Here is a 15,436-nt window from a genome sequence, read left to right as displayed (position 1 = left end):
CCATGTTTATTATTCAATAATATGTAACTCTCATTTACCTAGATAACAAGTTTGATCAAAGCAAATAACATAGTTTGGTGGTAAACTTCAATAAATGATATACCAGACAAAGATACGCAAGTCACTTTCCGTCAGTTGCTTATCAAACAAATTATTCAGTCTTCTGGATTGTTTTATTTCGATACCTTACTCCAAAGAGTAATCCTTGATGTTCAGATCTTTTAAGTTCAACTACTTATAATGATAAAACAACTAAGTACGCCTAGGTCCCATAACTTCTTTAATTTGAGAGAGTAGTTAAAGACACCTAAGTCCCCTAGACTATTTACTTTCATAAAACGTCAGATAGACTTAAGTCCTTTAACGTAGCTACTTTGATAAAGCAGCCAATGACGCCTAGGCTCTTAAACTTACTTACACTGATAGAGCAGTCAGATATGCTTAGATCTCTTAATCTTTAATAGAATACTTAGAGACACACAGGTCCCTTAGATTATTTACTTTGGTAAAGAAATCAAAGATACCTAAATCTTTTAGCCTCTTTATTTAGATAGAAACGTCATTATAACTTCGAGTTGTTAACCTATTTACTTTTATAAAATTGCCAAAGAAGATGCAAACCTTAACTAATTCTCGCAACTGTTGACTCGTCTTACATTTGCATTTGGGTCATATTTGATAAACGGGTAAATACAACGCAATTTGAAGCTTTTGCCACAGACATTGTCATTACGAAATTTGTCAATGAAAACAATTTTTGGGTCTCATTATGAAAGTTTTTATTTCTTTAACTTCATTATTATTATATAGAGTTGATTTAATTGTTTAATTGCAACTGATATATTTTATAATTATAACATCATCGATTAATTTATATATATTGTTACTCTGATAATTTACATGGAGTAAAAAGATACAATAATTCTAAGTCTTATTCACTGGAACCACTCGTCTCAACCAATATAACATTATAATATAATGTGGCAACTCATAAGAAATCAAATGTGTATCTTCAAAGATTTAAAAAAAAATAAATGATTTTTTGTTGTATTGATATGAATCATTTGTTTATTTTTAAGCATAAAATCCTAGAAAAGACTAAGTATTGATGTTTTTGATCACTCATCGACTTGTGATTTTGTAGTGTTAACTACAGAGAACCTGGGCCTCTTGACTATTTTTAACTGTATATTTTCTTAGTGCTTGGGACAGAGAAAGCTAAAAGGATCTGACCCTTTCCATTCAGTTTAAAAAATATCTTGAGTCTGGTTGCACAGTTATTGGGCTCATTTGAAACCTAGAGCTGAAAGAATTGTAGGGAATTTTGTGATTATTCAGTGTTTATCTGGATATAAACAATTAAAAAGTAAGTTCTGTTAACTGAGTTTAGCAAGATTATTTCCATTTATTTGGACGTTATTTCAGAGTTTATTTAATTTAAACAATAGGCTTTTCTGCGACGACAGTTATTACTAAAGTTTCGATAGCTGTGAATCTTGCAAGACCAATGACTTACACTGATGTATAAATAAACTGAGGCACCTAATGCGAATTTCTCCTTTAGTGTTCTCTGTTTTCAGGGTTTTCAGAGACGTAACAAGTTTCCCTTGTGAATGTTAATTCACAATAAATATTTAAATTTATTTGCTCGCTTGTAATACAGTTTTTATTATTTGTCATTACCTCCATCAAAACGTCTATCCATAGTAGAATTGTACGGATCAATAAACGTACATTCGTTCTCAATCAAATGCCGCCACCGTCCATTTTTGTCCTAGCACATAACATATTGTTTTTGTAAATTGCAATTATAACGTATTTATCGTTTTAAGTTTATTTTAATACATAGGTGTGTTTGAGTTTGACGCATATGTCGTATATTGTTGGATGTGTATTGTGCATGTCCTGCCTATTCTCTAGATTTGTGGAACATTCTTGAGAGTAAGAATCAAGAATATTTGTTTTACGTATACGCTAGCGTGTTCGAACATTATTGAACATTCTAGAATCTTGTGTAATTCGTATTACAGCAGCTAGCTTGGAGACAGAATAGAATATTGTTAGTCAACTACAACTATTAAACTATAAGCCTAGGAGGCTATAATTTTGATTAACGCTTGTAAATAAAAAAAACTCCAGCTATTTAAATAGAAACACTCATTCATTTTGAATAATAATTTTATATCAACTATTTACTCATTCGTTAACCAGGACGCATATTTTGTTAAACTAGGGGCATGATCGTAAGTAAAACGAAACGCGTGGCTTATGTAAATAAAGATGTAGGCTTTATCAGGATATCTTTTATGAGGTTTCCAGAAAAGTGCTGATATCCATGCTGATAAATAAGAGAATAGTCAATATTATTAACGTTATATATTTCACATAAGAAAAGTTTGTTGGGACGCTGAATTGTATCTGTTTTATTGGTTTTTCTCAGAACAAGTGAGTTACAAGTAAAATAAACTAATGACACAAAGAAGTCAGTCTCACCCAACCACACAGATCAGTACCTTCATTGAAATTACGTACTGTAGCTTCGAATAAGCAGACTTACTAAAGTCCTGTAGAAGTGCATAAAATGCTCGTTATTATTACAGTTTTTGTTATCTTTTTCAAGAAAAGAACCAGATAGCCTTTGAGTGTGGTTTCAGATATGTTACTCTCCTATGCACTCTGCCATGCAAGCTCTTTCGTTCCTATTATGAATATAAGAGATACTCTAATTCAACATTTATTTCACTTAAAAATCACACCAATTATATTGTAACCCACTATTTGGGAAATTGGTCACGTATTTCATCAGCTACAAACCGTCTTTGTCTGTAATCAAATTATGTAATGAATCGTGATTTAGGTACGTACACTGCTGGCTAAAATTTTAAGTTCAAAGAACGTAAAGAAAAAACTATGAATTTTGCGTTGTTATACTCAAGCAGTTATTTGAGTAGAGCTTAGAAAAATGAAAATGAGAAAAGAGGAAATAAAAATAAAAAACTTTTTTTTATTTAACAGTGAAGATGTGAACACTATGATATTAGCCTAAATACTAGCTGGTCAAAAGTTTAAGATCACACCAAAAATAAGTTTTAAAAATGGTAAGAAATGTCCAACAAGAGATTTCAGTTGTGAGTTGCACAGCCGTCAATGCGAGTAACTGCAAACATTTGCTTGGGCATGGTCGATATAAGCGTTTGCAGAAGGCTGGCTGGAATGTTATTTCAAGTGGTGAAGATGGCTTCACAAATATCATGCACTGTTTAGAATTGACGTCCATTTCTATACACTTCCCTTGCCATCCACCCCAAACATTTTCAATAGGGTTCAGTTCGAGAGAACACGCTGGATGGTCCAAAAGAATCACGTTATTCGTCAGAAAAAGTCCTTTGTCCTGTAGGCATTGTGGATTGCAGCGTTCTCCTGCTGAAAGATCCAGTTATTTCCATGCATGCGAGAGCCTTCAGTCAATAAGGATGCTCTCTCCAATATACCAATGGAGCCAGCTGCTGTTTGACCCCCTGTATAACCTGAAGCTCCATTGTTCCATGCAAGGAGAAAGCACCCCAGATCATGATGGAACCTGCTCCACTGTGTCGTGTAGAAAATGTCTCCGATGGGATATCCTTATCGCTACTGTAACTTTAGAAGTCATCTGGACCATCCATGTTAAATGTTTTCTCATCAGAGAACAAAACCTTCGTCTACTTTTCTACGTCCCATGTTTGGTGCTTCTCAGCAAAGTTTAACCGAGCTGTTTCGTGATGTGAAGAAGGCGTGGCCTTTGAAGACGTTTACGGTTTTTATAGCCTTTCACTCGTAGATGCCGTCTTATTGTTCTCGAGATGCATTCTGCGTCCATAAGGACCTTAATCTGGTTCGACGATCGACTGTTGTCTTGCCGGACAACCCGTCGAATCTTCCTGCTCAACGCCGACAAGTTTTCTTAGGTCGACAACTTGAAATTCTCGTTCCGTGTCTCTCAGGGTCTTTAAAGACATTTACAGCAGCAGTTATCTTGCGCCCAATCTCACCAGTAATGGCACGTTGAGAGAGCCCTTGCTTTTGCAACTCGACCATTCTGCCACGTTCAAACTCTGTTAGCCTTTTCCATGTTTTTACCCATGTAACACAGGAGATATCAGTGGGAGATGTTGGCAAGGCAACGCTAATGCTTGGACACAAATGACAAAATTTTGTTACCTGTTTACCGATTAACGCTTCGTTTCAGTATGGTATTAAACTTTGACCAGCTAGAATTTAGTATAATTTCATAGTGTTCACATTTCAGCTATTAAATGCTACAAATAGTTTTATTTTTATTTTGTTTTTGTTATTGTCATCTTTCGAAAATATACCCAAATAAATGGTTCAGTCTGACAACGCAAAACGCATATTTTTTTCTTCATGTCCATTCGCCTTATGATTTTGGCCAGCAGTGTATGTGCTATATGTCTACTTGGACAGCGTTTTTCTGATCTATGAATACTCCTAAACGCATTTGCAAATGTAAGTTGTTTTTATATGTATAATTAATCCTCTATATCTTCTTATTACACGATAGTGTAATGTTACTAGTGTTTCAAAAAACATTTTTCTTGCTACAAATTTATAACTCAATAACGTCTTGTTTTACGACATGTTTTTTCTACATTTCAGCTGAAATTCTAAGAAGATGTAGTATAAGAATAAACTAGGATACATCCACGTGTTCTTAGCAGCTGTAGCGGAAGGTGTATTAGAACGTGTTTTCTTAGAACCAGATGTCATGTCTTTGAGATACTTGAAGTATTTTGCTACAAACTAGGTGAATTGTTGATTTGTACTACGAAATTTATCTTTCAGGACCAATCAAACGATGCAAACTCTAAAACTTTCTCGAGAAATTTGGGTCTTGTAGTTGCACTGAATTCCGCTGTTAGTGAATCGTTTGCTTTGTGTCTTTCTTAGTTTATTTCCCAGCTTCATTTCTGTGTGGCTCCCCTGTACATGACGATTCTTATAGTAACTACTTGGGTAATAATAGTTTTTCCTAGAGGATATGTACCCAATTTATGGAAATGTTCGAACAACAACATCTATTTAGCTGTAATAGCCGTGTTAGAAGTATCCAACTACTTAAACCTAAACCTAGGACTTCAGGTTTTACAACGTGGATCAGTAAGTGTTATTTTTTCTGCATTCATTCCAATTAGCTACTTGATACAAGTTTTCATTGTGGGAGACCCAGGAGAATTGAAGTCGTATTTTGGTTCTACACTTGTGTTTTTGTCAATAGTCATGATTAGCTTTAAAGATTTCGAAGATAGCTTTTCACTGCTCGTAGAATCTGTGTGTTCTTGTTTTGTTTTCCCCAAAAGAATTCTTCCAAACCACTTTGTTAATCTACCAGTCTGGAAATATTCGCGTGTGAACGAAGAAATGTGATGCTGAGCCAAAAAAACAGTGTTAATAAATGAAATATAGAATATAATTGATAGTCTTAGAATGAAATAACAGTAAATTTAATGTTTAAATAGATGAAGTAATGTTAAACAATAACAAACCTTGTTAGAGAGATTTTAATTTAAAAAGTAAATGGGAAAAAGCAACTACCAGATTAACTCGTTGATCTTCTGTATACTTTAAGTTCACTGTCGTAGAGTACCATTCTCCAAATTCTAACCTTATTACCTTACATATCGGGTTTCAATACCCGTGGTTGGCGCAGCACAGACACCATATTATGTAGTTTTGCGCTCAACAACAAAAAAGAAATATGTATTTGAATTTTATTTTACGTAACCATTTTAATGTTGTTTTTTTTGTTTACCATCCCATTCTAAATGGAAATCTACTTTTTTGTTTATATTAATTACTAGTAATATTATTTTTTGTTGCATGAATTACGTGATAATTATTGATGTCTTTAGTAAACAAAGTAGTTCAGCACAATGAAAACGAGATTTGTTTGTTGTTATTTGTGTTTAATAAACCATTGGATTTATATGTTCAAGCTTCAGGAGATTGGTCATCATGCGAGTCAATATATTTATTTAAAGTTGAGAAATTTAAATTACTCCGTTAACAGCCTTCAGAGTACTGTTACACTATGAGGTAATCACACTTTACAAGAACAATTCTGAGTTTATTGGAACTAGCTTCAACAGTTTGAGGATAAAAGTGATGTGGACTTCTTAAACTTATATTTTTAAAACGCTTTTGACATGATTCCACACAGAAAACAAGATAAGAAAGTCACATCTTAAGAGTACAGGAAAAGAGAAAACGCCACTATATTACTGTAGGATAGTTAGATAAAAGAAAAGTTTGTTCTGAATGAAGTTCAGTCAAATTCGACCTTTCTTCCTAATAGAGTGGTTTAAGAGTTACTGTTTGAGCCTATGTTTTTGGTTATTTACATTAAGGTTACTGACACTGACAAAACGATTAAAATATTTATTTTTATTTAATATTTGGCAAATAACATTTAATTATAATATTCTATGTTTGTGTAACTGGTTTAGTTTGTTTTGAATTTCGCACAAAGCTACACAAGGGCTACCTGCGCTAGCCGTCTCTTATTTAGCAGTGTAAGATTAGAGGGAAGAAATCTAGTCATCACCACCAACCACTAACTCTTTGACTACTCTTTTACCAGCGAATAGTGGGATTGATTGTCTTAATAGATCGCCCCCACGGCTGAAAGAACGAACATGTTTGGAGTGTCGAGGATTCGAATATCCGACCCTGAGATTACGAATCGAGTGCCTCAACCACTTGGCCATGCCGTGCCTGTGTAATTGGGTTTGCCGTGTTAATTTTTGCTTTTGATTTTTTGTTTTTCTACTGTCCCTAGAAGATTTCTACAGAGATCTGTTTTACAGTGATTGACCTCATAATAGTGTCTAACCTAATGATGTGTAACTGTTTATGGTTGAGATATATCGTTTTGAGATTTCACAAAGAAATATTTTATCACTAACAGTGTCATAACGCTATGATAAGTCGAGTATACTTCAGTTTTCAAAATTACACCATAAAGTTTTTAACAATAAGTTAGATATATATTTTTCTGAATCACTGTGTTCGCCCGGCATGGCCAGGTGGGTTAAGGCGTTCGACTCGTAATCTGTGAGTCGCGGGTTCGAATCTCGGTCGCACTAAACATACTCACCATTTCAGCGGTGGGGACGTTACAAAGTTACGGTCAATCCCACTATTCGTTGGTAAAAGAGTGGCCCAAGAGTTGTCGGTGGGTGGTGATGGCTAGCTGGCTTCCCTCTAGTCTTACATTGCAAAATTAGGGACGGTTAGCGCAGATAGTGCTCGTGTAACTTCAAAAATTCAAAAACAAAATAACTGAATGTTTGTAGTATTTAAATAAAAGATAAGGTAATTTTATGACTGGCGTTCCCAATTTTAAGCAATATTGTAGAATTGAAAATAAATTCTTGAATACTGTGTATTTGTATTTTCTTATAGAAAAAGCCACATCGGACTATCTGTTTAGTCCACCGAAGGAAATCGAAAGCTTGGTTTTAGCCTCGTAAATCCAAAGACTTACGGCTGTACTAGCAGGGGACTCTTGAATACTAACATTAAACATATATATATTATTCATATCTTTACGCATTACTCTTAATACAATTTGTTTCATGAAGACAAGTTAAATCTCAAACATTATGACCTTCTAAATGACGAACAAGAGAAAATCAATTATATTTTGTATAAAAATATTTTCCCTATTTATATGATTTATCGAATAATTCATGACTGTTTGAACAACCACAAGTTTTTAAAATTAACAACATGCTGTGTCCCTAAGTTTTCAAATTACGTATAATCTTTTCGACATATACTCTTTATATCTTAAAAAACAATAACAAACTTCGCACCCTACTTCATGCCACCCCGTTGTAACAAGGGTAGGTTTACTGACTTGCAACTTTAAATCTAGAGTTCTCTTTCCCACGGTTAATACAACATATGTCCTAATTGGGCTTTATAATACAAATGAATCCCACTTCGTAGTATCTTCGTATTACGACTGGGATTCATATTTAAACCCAGATATCGTCTCTAACATTTATTCATTTAAATATAGTTTATCAATTTACTTGTACCTATTTTAAGCAAGATAACATCAGTTCCACTATATAGTGAAGGCATTAACATGAGTGAAAGAACATGTAAATATAAAAACGTCGATATTTTTGAAGTGCAATAGGAAACACCCTTTATGAATTAGAAGTAGTTATCCAGGCACATTACTTTAAAATATTAACAATTGTCACTCAACATGATTCTTTTCAAAAATGGCTTATTCATTCATTTTGGTCTACTAAAGGATACACTAATGAATCTAAATGTCAACCTTAATATGATACAGTTTTAGTTTTAGAAGAAGAATGTGCAGTGTTACAAGTCCATGCATATACAACCACATGCACGTCAGCTGGAAAGGCGTTCGCTAGTTATAAAAATAAACAACTTGACTAAACCTGTGTTAAATGCGAAATTGCCATCATATGATAGTGATTCTTCAGCATAAGCTAGTACCGCAGCACCTGCATAAAACCAAGTACTTTACGATTTCCATATACACAACGTCCTCTCTCATGTGCTTTATTGGTTTTACTTGGTATATAAAGAAAGTCTTGGTACCTTGGCTCTGTTGTGCCTCACTGGTGCTGTCAGTCACTCTGCCCTTTATATCAAATAATTATAACATCTCAAACACATAATCATAAAAAAAGAGGAGATTTTATACATATTATAAGGTCCTATGCACTATAATCCCCACACAGCTTTAAATCTGTCATTTAACTTTACGTTATAAAGAATGTTAATTAATTTAGAAAGAAACTTCGTAAACGATGCCAGTGTGCCCACAGATGGATGTGAATAGTATAGCACGTTGTTGGGTTCAGCATGTTTTTGATTAAAACACCTGAATCCTGTTCAATAACTGTAACTTACAAACCCCGACATTCTTGGTGAATAACTGAACAAAGTAAATATCTTTAACACCGTCTGAGTGCTAACACGTAAGTATTCACAACAAAAAAATATACGTTTTATCTTTGCGGTTCGTACATATATTTTTGTTTTGTCAGAACACGAACTTGTCATTAGTAAATGATGTGTACAGATATATATTATCTTCTGACGTCACGTTATGCCTTAACGTACAAGATGTAGTAAGAAAATTAAAAGAAAGAGAGAAAAGGTGAACATGATTAAAACTCAACCTTTGTTTAAAAGCTTTTGCTTGTGACAAAGAGAAACCACCATTTGTGGGTCGTGTTTAGCAACTCCAACAAACATACCAGGGAAAGAACATGACTGCGTTTCCTGTATAATTATCTAACTGGCCGAATTTACAACTTACGAATAGGTATAGTAACAAATGTATGTGAGTTATAAGGTTTAGAATGTTGCATAGATCTACATGAGACACAAACTTTGTCCTAAGAAACCTTCGAAAGAGTTTTGGATTTGTAAAAATAAAGCCGCATGTATTGATGATATAAAGAAAGGCTCGTAAATATGGCCGTAAATAATAAACTTGAAAATGCTAATATAAAAATATAGCTTTAGCAGTCACTTACCATAAACGAAACTACATTGCTCTTCCCTTATTAATACTTGAATATTAATTTCAAATTTATTGTCATGATGTTTAAACTTTTTGAAAGATACGATGAAGAAACAAACCAATAAAAATTTTAAAGCCCCAAGCCTTACATATCGATAGTCTGTGAGATCCAACAGAGCTTTAACTTGTTTTCACAGATTGTTGAATAAGACTAGAAAATAAACAATTCGATTTCAAACTTGTCGTCAAGTCGCACAAAATACAGTTCTATCCTATTTGAATTACTTCTCCAATGAGTCGTTTCTCTTTCCATCAATGATCAAACGCCATTCCTTTAGCTTGTATGCTTCATTTAGAAGTCATACTTCTTAACGCCGTTTCAAAATAGCGAGCACATGTGACGTAATGCATTTACAGAGACAGTTGATGTAGTTGCGTTCATTGAAAGCTATCGAGAAAAAGACTGCCTGTGGAAGACCGATGATTCGGCTTACAGCGATAAGAACAGATGAGGACTGATTGTGAGAGAAAGTGGTTGAAGTTAACGAATAGCTCAAACAACGCCATTTCTTTTTATTTTAATACGATGGCGTTTCTATCTAGCGCTCTTCATCAGATCATGCAACTTACAACAAAATCGCATACGCCTAATTTTTGTGCAAGATTACATTCCATACATAAATATTACAAGTTATAAAAAGATAAAACAGATTGAACTTAAAATTGAAAGAAAACATGGAAAAAGTATAGAGAAAAGAAAATCATTCAGTTAAATCAGATAGTTTTAGGGTCCCAAAACTGTAAGTTAATCTCCTTTCCAGTCGTTCTCTTTCTAACTGAAGTTTGGAAACAAATCTGATAAGGATGGCCTGAACATTACAAGCCATAAGTCTATCCGCATTTCATGTCCATACATAATAACTGATGACAGAAACAACTTATGACTGATTTTATCCTTGATTTGTTTCTGCTGATTAAATAATCTGAACGGGTAGGAGGACACTGGTATATCATCCACTACTCTTTCGGCTGTTTTGTTTAATCATTTAAAATGGCGAGAAAACATGAAACTTATCGCTAAGCGATTTCACAGAACCCATATAAAAAATCTTTCACGAAAAGCAAAATCGAATCGCTCAGAAAATCATGATTGTATTACGAGGGTAAAGACAGATACAACGATTCTGATTATGAAGTAATTTTCTCTAAAATATTATCATTACGAATCTATATTATCCAACTGAACGACTCTTGGATCCCGAAAAAATGAAAAAAAGCAACATTTTTATACATAATATAACAATGTTATTTTTTGTTAATGTCACAACTTCTGAGCTGTCTCAGAGCTCAGTATCGTGTAATTACAAAAATGTCTAAAATTTCCATCTGTACCTTTAATAATAAAAAATGTTAATGTGAGTTTTCAGCTAAAGATTTACAAAATTTTCTTTAGTTTTTAGTCATTTATATATTTAAACTTTAATTGTATTCAAGTAATAACTATCCTGAGGATTGTTTATTTTTAAACTGCCATAACATAGTATGAAGATAAACAATAAATGCCTTAAAATGTTGTTATGATGTAACAAGGTATTTAATGACTGTTATTTTTAAAAATAACATTTTCTGACACTTACAGTGTAACCCATACTAGTATTTACAGCATAGAGATTATTCTCACGTACAAATAACAGAAATCTGACGTTAAACTTAACACCTGCTGAAAATGATTACACTTTGACTGGTATTACTTTCACAAATGTTATATAATTAAGTGGCTAATTTAAGAAAATTAAAATTGCTTGTTTAAGTTAGTTTATATTTATTAATGTATGTAATTTATATTTATACTGTTAAATCTGTATTGCAAAATTACCGCCTTCTCACTAAAGTAAAAGAAAATTTTTGAGTGTAAAAATCAACAATATATGGATTTACGTAAACGCTAGTGTATCGTCTGGAATTCCCAAACTGTTTAGACTTGCAATGCTTCACATCAGAAAAAAAAAAACATTCCTCAATAAAAAAAAATACACTAAAAACAGAAACAATCGGTCACTAGCACCAGATAAAGTTTACTTCAAGCCTTTATATTATAAATTTATTAAAAATATCAATATTTAAGGAAAAAAATTTACTTCTCCGTACTTGATCAACAATTTCTGCTTGTAAAATTTATATTTAAATATTTATTAGTGACTCGGATAAGCTTACTTATATTCACAAAGTAGTTCAATATTTGGAGTTATGTAAGCGCAAATAATCTTTAATATTTAGCCCGTTATTTGGTTTTTGTAAATGTGTACACTGAAAATGTTTGCTCACAAAGATATGTTGTTGTAAAACGTATCAAAATTTTTTAAAGCCCTGTTACTTATTTCATGGCCATTTGAATCCCAAATTGTGTAATTTCTTCCTGCTGAACTTTTGTTTTTAAGGGGTAATTAGTTGAAATTTCTATAAGCTGTTCTTTCTCTTTCAAAGGCAAATCGTTTTTATTTGCAGAGTCAATAAATGGATTTTGAATCCCCAGTAATTTTTCTAAATGAGGAGGAAATTACTCACCAGTAGTTGTACACAAATCAGAAACGTGCCGTAAGACTGAAACTTTTGCATCCTCATTTAACGAAATTTCATTCATCAGTAAAAAAAAAAAAATCGAAGCAATAAAGTTCTTCCATAAGTATACATTCACCCCAAATTTGAAGAGCTTCCATTTTACTCTGAGCTTTAAAGTACGCCACCCTGGTACCCTGCATTGTAGCATTCACTTCATATAGATAGGCAAATACGTCTGAAAGGTAAACCACTTTCTGTATCCAGCATTTCTCCCTTAATTTGACTGCAAGTTTAAAATGACATTCAGATAAAAAGAAACCTATTTCATGCAGTTCGTAAAACCGAGCAAGCACTTTTTCCCTACAAAACCACCAGACTTCAGTACGAAGCAGCAAATTTTTATGTGAACTTCCCACAACCTCACAGAGTAAACTGAATATCATCGCATTGAGTGGTCTTGATTTTATAAAAGTAAGTATTTTATAACATCACGCAATACCTCTTTTTAAGTCTTCTGGCATTCCTTTCATTTCAAGTGCATGACGATGACGACAGCAGTCGATACTCTCGATGTCCGGGTGTTTTTTTTTATGCGTGAACTGCGCCTGAAAATTTTCCCATCATAGCTGCAGCTCCACCAGTGCAAATACTTGAGCAAAGCTGTTCTTCCGTAAATAAATCGATCAGTTTAAGTATTTCTTCACCTGTTGTTTCACCAGGCAAAGGTTTGCAAATTAACATGTCTTCTTCAAACCTAACTTCGTGAACATAGGCGACAAACACAAGCAACATCGCATAACCTGTTACATTTGTTGATTCATCAATCTGAAGCGAAAAAGTTGGACTCGCTTTTACTCGCCTTATTAACTCTGTTAAGCAATTTGCTGACATAAGAGCACCTTTGTTGTCTTGATGAACAAACGAATAAAATGCAGCTTTCTTTGTCTACAATTGCAAACACTTTCTCTTGAAATACTCGGAAGTTGGATTGTTAATTGGGAGTGTTTAGTTTCTAGATGTTGTTTTAACTTTGCTGGATGCAAACTACTGTTACTCAACACTGTTCCACATTCAACACACAACCCACGAGGTCCATCTTCATTACCTGTATGGCCCGGCATGGCCAAGCGTGTTCAGGCGTGCGACTCGTAATCTGAGGGTTGCGGGTTTGCATCTCCATCGCGCCAAACATGCTCGTCCTTTCAGCCGTGGGGGCGTTATAATGGGACGATAAATCCCACTATTCCTTGGTAAAAGAGTAGCCCAAGAGTTGGCGGTAGGTGGTGATGACTAGCTACCTTACCTCTAGTCTTACACTGCTAAATTAGGGACGGCTAGCGCAGATAGCCCTCGAATAGCTTTGTGAGAAATTCAAAAACAAACAAACATTATCTGTCCATGTAAAACCATATTCAGTAAAACTGTCACCATACTTTCTTGTCCTTCTTGTTACGGTACTTCTTACATCATCCTGCGTTGAAGTGCTTGCACACCACGATAACGCCAATGAATCCGTATAAGGCTAAGGCCTAGGAACTTCTTTACTCGTATCAAATTTATTTCTGATATTCATCCACTTATCAATTATAAGGGTAACAATTGATTATTAATTTGTCTAAAAACGTATTCTTATATCTTTGGCACTTCAAAAGTATTTTCACGGTCATAAAATAGCTTCTTAATGAACACTCGTTCAAGCACTTGAGTTTTATCATCATAAAATGACATACTGACCTGGGATCCATGTTGCCATAAAAAAGTCAGAAATAAAGATTTGTGGAAAAAAAGGCAACGCCGCTAGAATAACATATTTTACGAAAGAAAAATGATAACTTATTATTTTGACATCTTTCAACAGAAAATTTTAAGCGAAATAACAAAATATTAATCCAGATCTGACGTGTGTCTAAATCGCGAACGAAATGAAACATAATGTCATGTGGGTATATGACGTCATAGAGCTCATTGGTACCAAGTTTTCCTAATTAAACTACAACGAATCAGACCTAACCTAACAATTACTAATTATAATTGTCATAAATATTATTATACTTCACATAAATATACTCTGAAATTGAAACAATTGATACTGCATCTAATTGCATTACAATGTTTAAAATTTGGAAAAGTTTCAGCTATGACGTCATGATTCACTTTGTTTGAGATTTAGCTGGTAATCCAGATCAGGCTGTTAAAAGACTGTTGGCATCACTACCCAGAGTTTCACGGGTGTTACTATCACACATTTCACTTTGGAGCCGAACGCCCGCATCGCCGACTCGTCAACTCGTGGTCAAATAAAGAGCCCACACAAAATATACAATCAACGGAAAACTATAGAAATAGCGCCGAGTCCAGAACCAGTCAGAAAGAACACGAATGCAGATTCAGGCAACTAAACTCCGAAGATGACAAGTCCTACTGTTAAAAACACGTCAATACTTAACAATCCAAGGAAGAAAAATGATAGTTCCTACCAGACTTCAGTTCCAGACCATAACAACTTTCGACGCGTCAGTTCAAACAGAGAAACAGACCACAACAACTTAGAAGACACAAACGAAAATTACAAGAAGAAACAAAGCATCCCAGACTGATGAAGAACAATTCACTGAAGAAAAACTGCCAGTTGATCCACCACCAAGATCACGTTTTTCTCCTTCACCACTGGGTATCAGGTGTGAACACAAGTTGAACCTGAAATTCCTACATGTTCTACAAGACCGCAGCTAATAGTTTTCCTAGTTACCAGACAACCAGCCACATGTATATCATTGCTACAATCCTTCAGTTTTCTCTTTATTCCAAAATGTTTCAAGAGCCATGGTTTTCTTTCTACCTACTTCCGGGCACGGTCTGGGTATATTTTGTGGCGCCCAGGCCGTGAAAGTGGGTTTTCTCGGGATACTCTCGTTCCCCCCACAGCTAAATTTCTGGCATTGTTCTGTTGATCCCAACCAAGGCAAAATTCTTGTCTAGTCCTGAAGAGAGCCGTTTAAGTGAATCACAAGCCAATGCCTAATAATCACCTGCCGTCAGGTTATTCTGACCACGAACCCTGGTGTGGCTCACTTCCCTTATGCTGCCCTTGTCCAGGCCTCCCTCAACTCGCGTCACTTTAATATCCCCCACCTCACTTCTTCGCTTCAAACAAGTGAGAACAAAATAAAGACAAATTCCCACGTAAAGTTCAATAATCTTTCAAGAGAGGAAACGAAGAGGAACCAAAACGTTCCTGACCACCCCTGTTGGAGAATCTTTCAGTCCTCTCTTTCTCTAAACTAAGCCCCTGCCAAGTTC

The sequence above is a fragment of the Tachypleus tridentatus genome, chromosome 8, assembly GCF_004210375.1.
Source record: "Tachypleus tridentatus isolate NWPU-2018 chromosome 8, ASM421037v1, whole genome shotgun sequence".
Taxonomy (NCBI): Eukaryota; Metazoa; Arthropoda; class Merostomata; order Xiphosura; family Limulidae; genus Tachypleus; species Tachypleus tridentatus.
The sequence above is the reverse complement of the archived record's forward strand: the minus strand, read 5'-3'. Positions refer to the sequence as shown.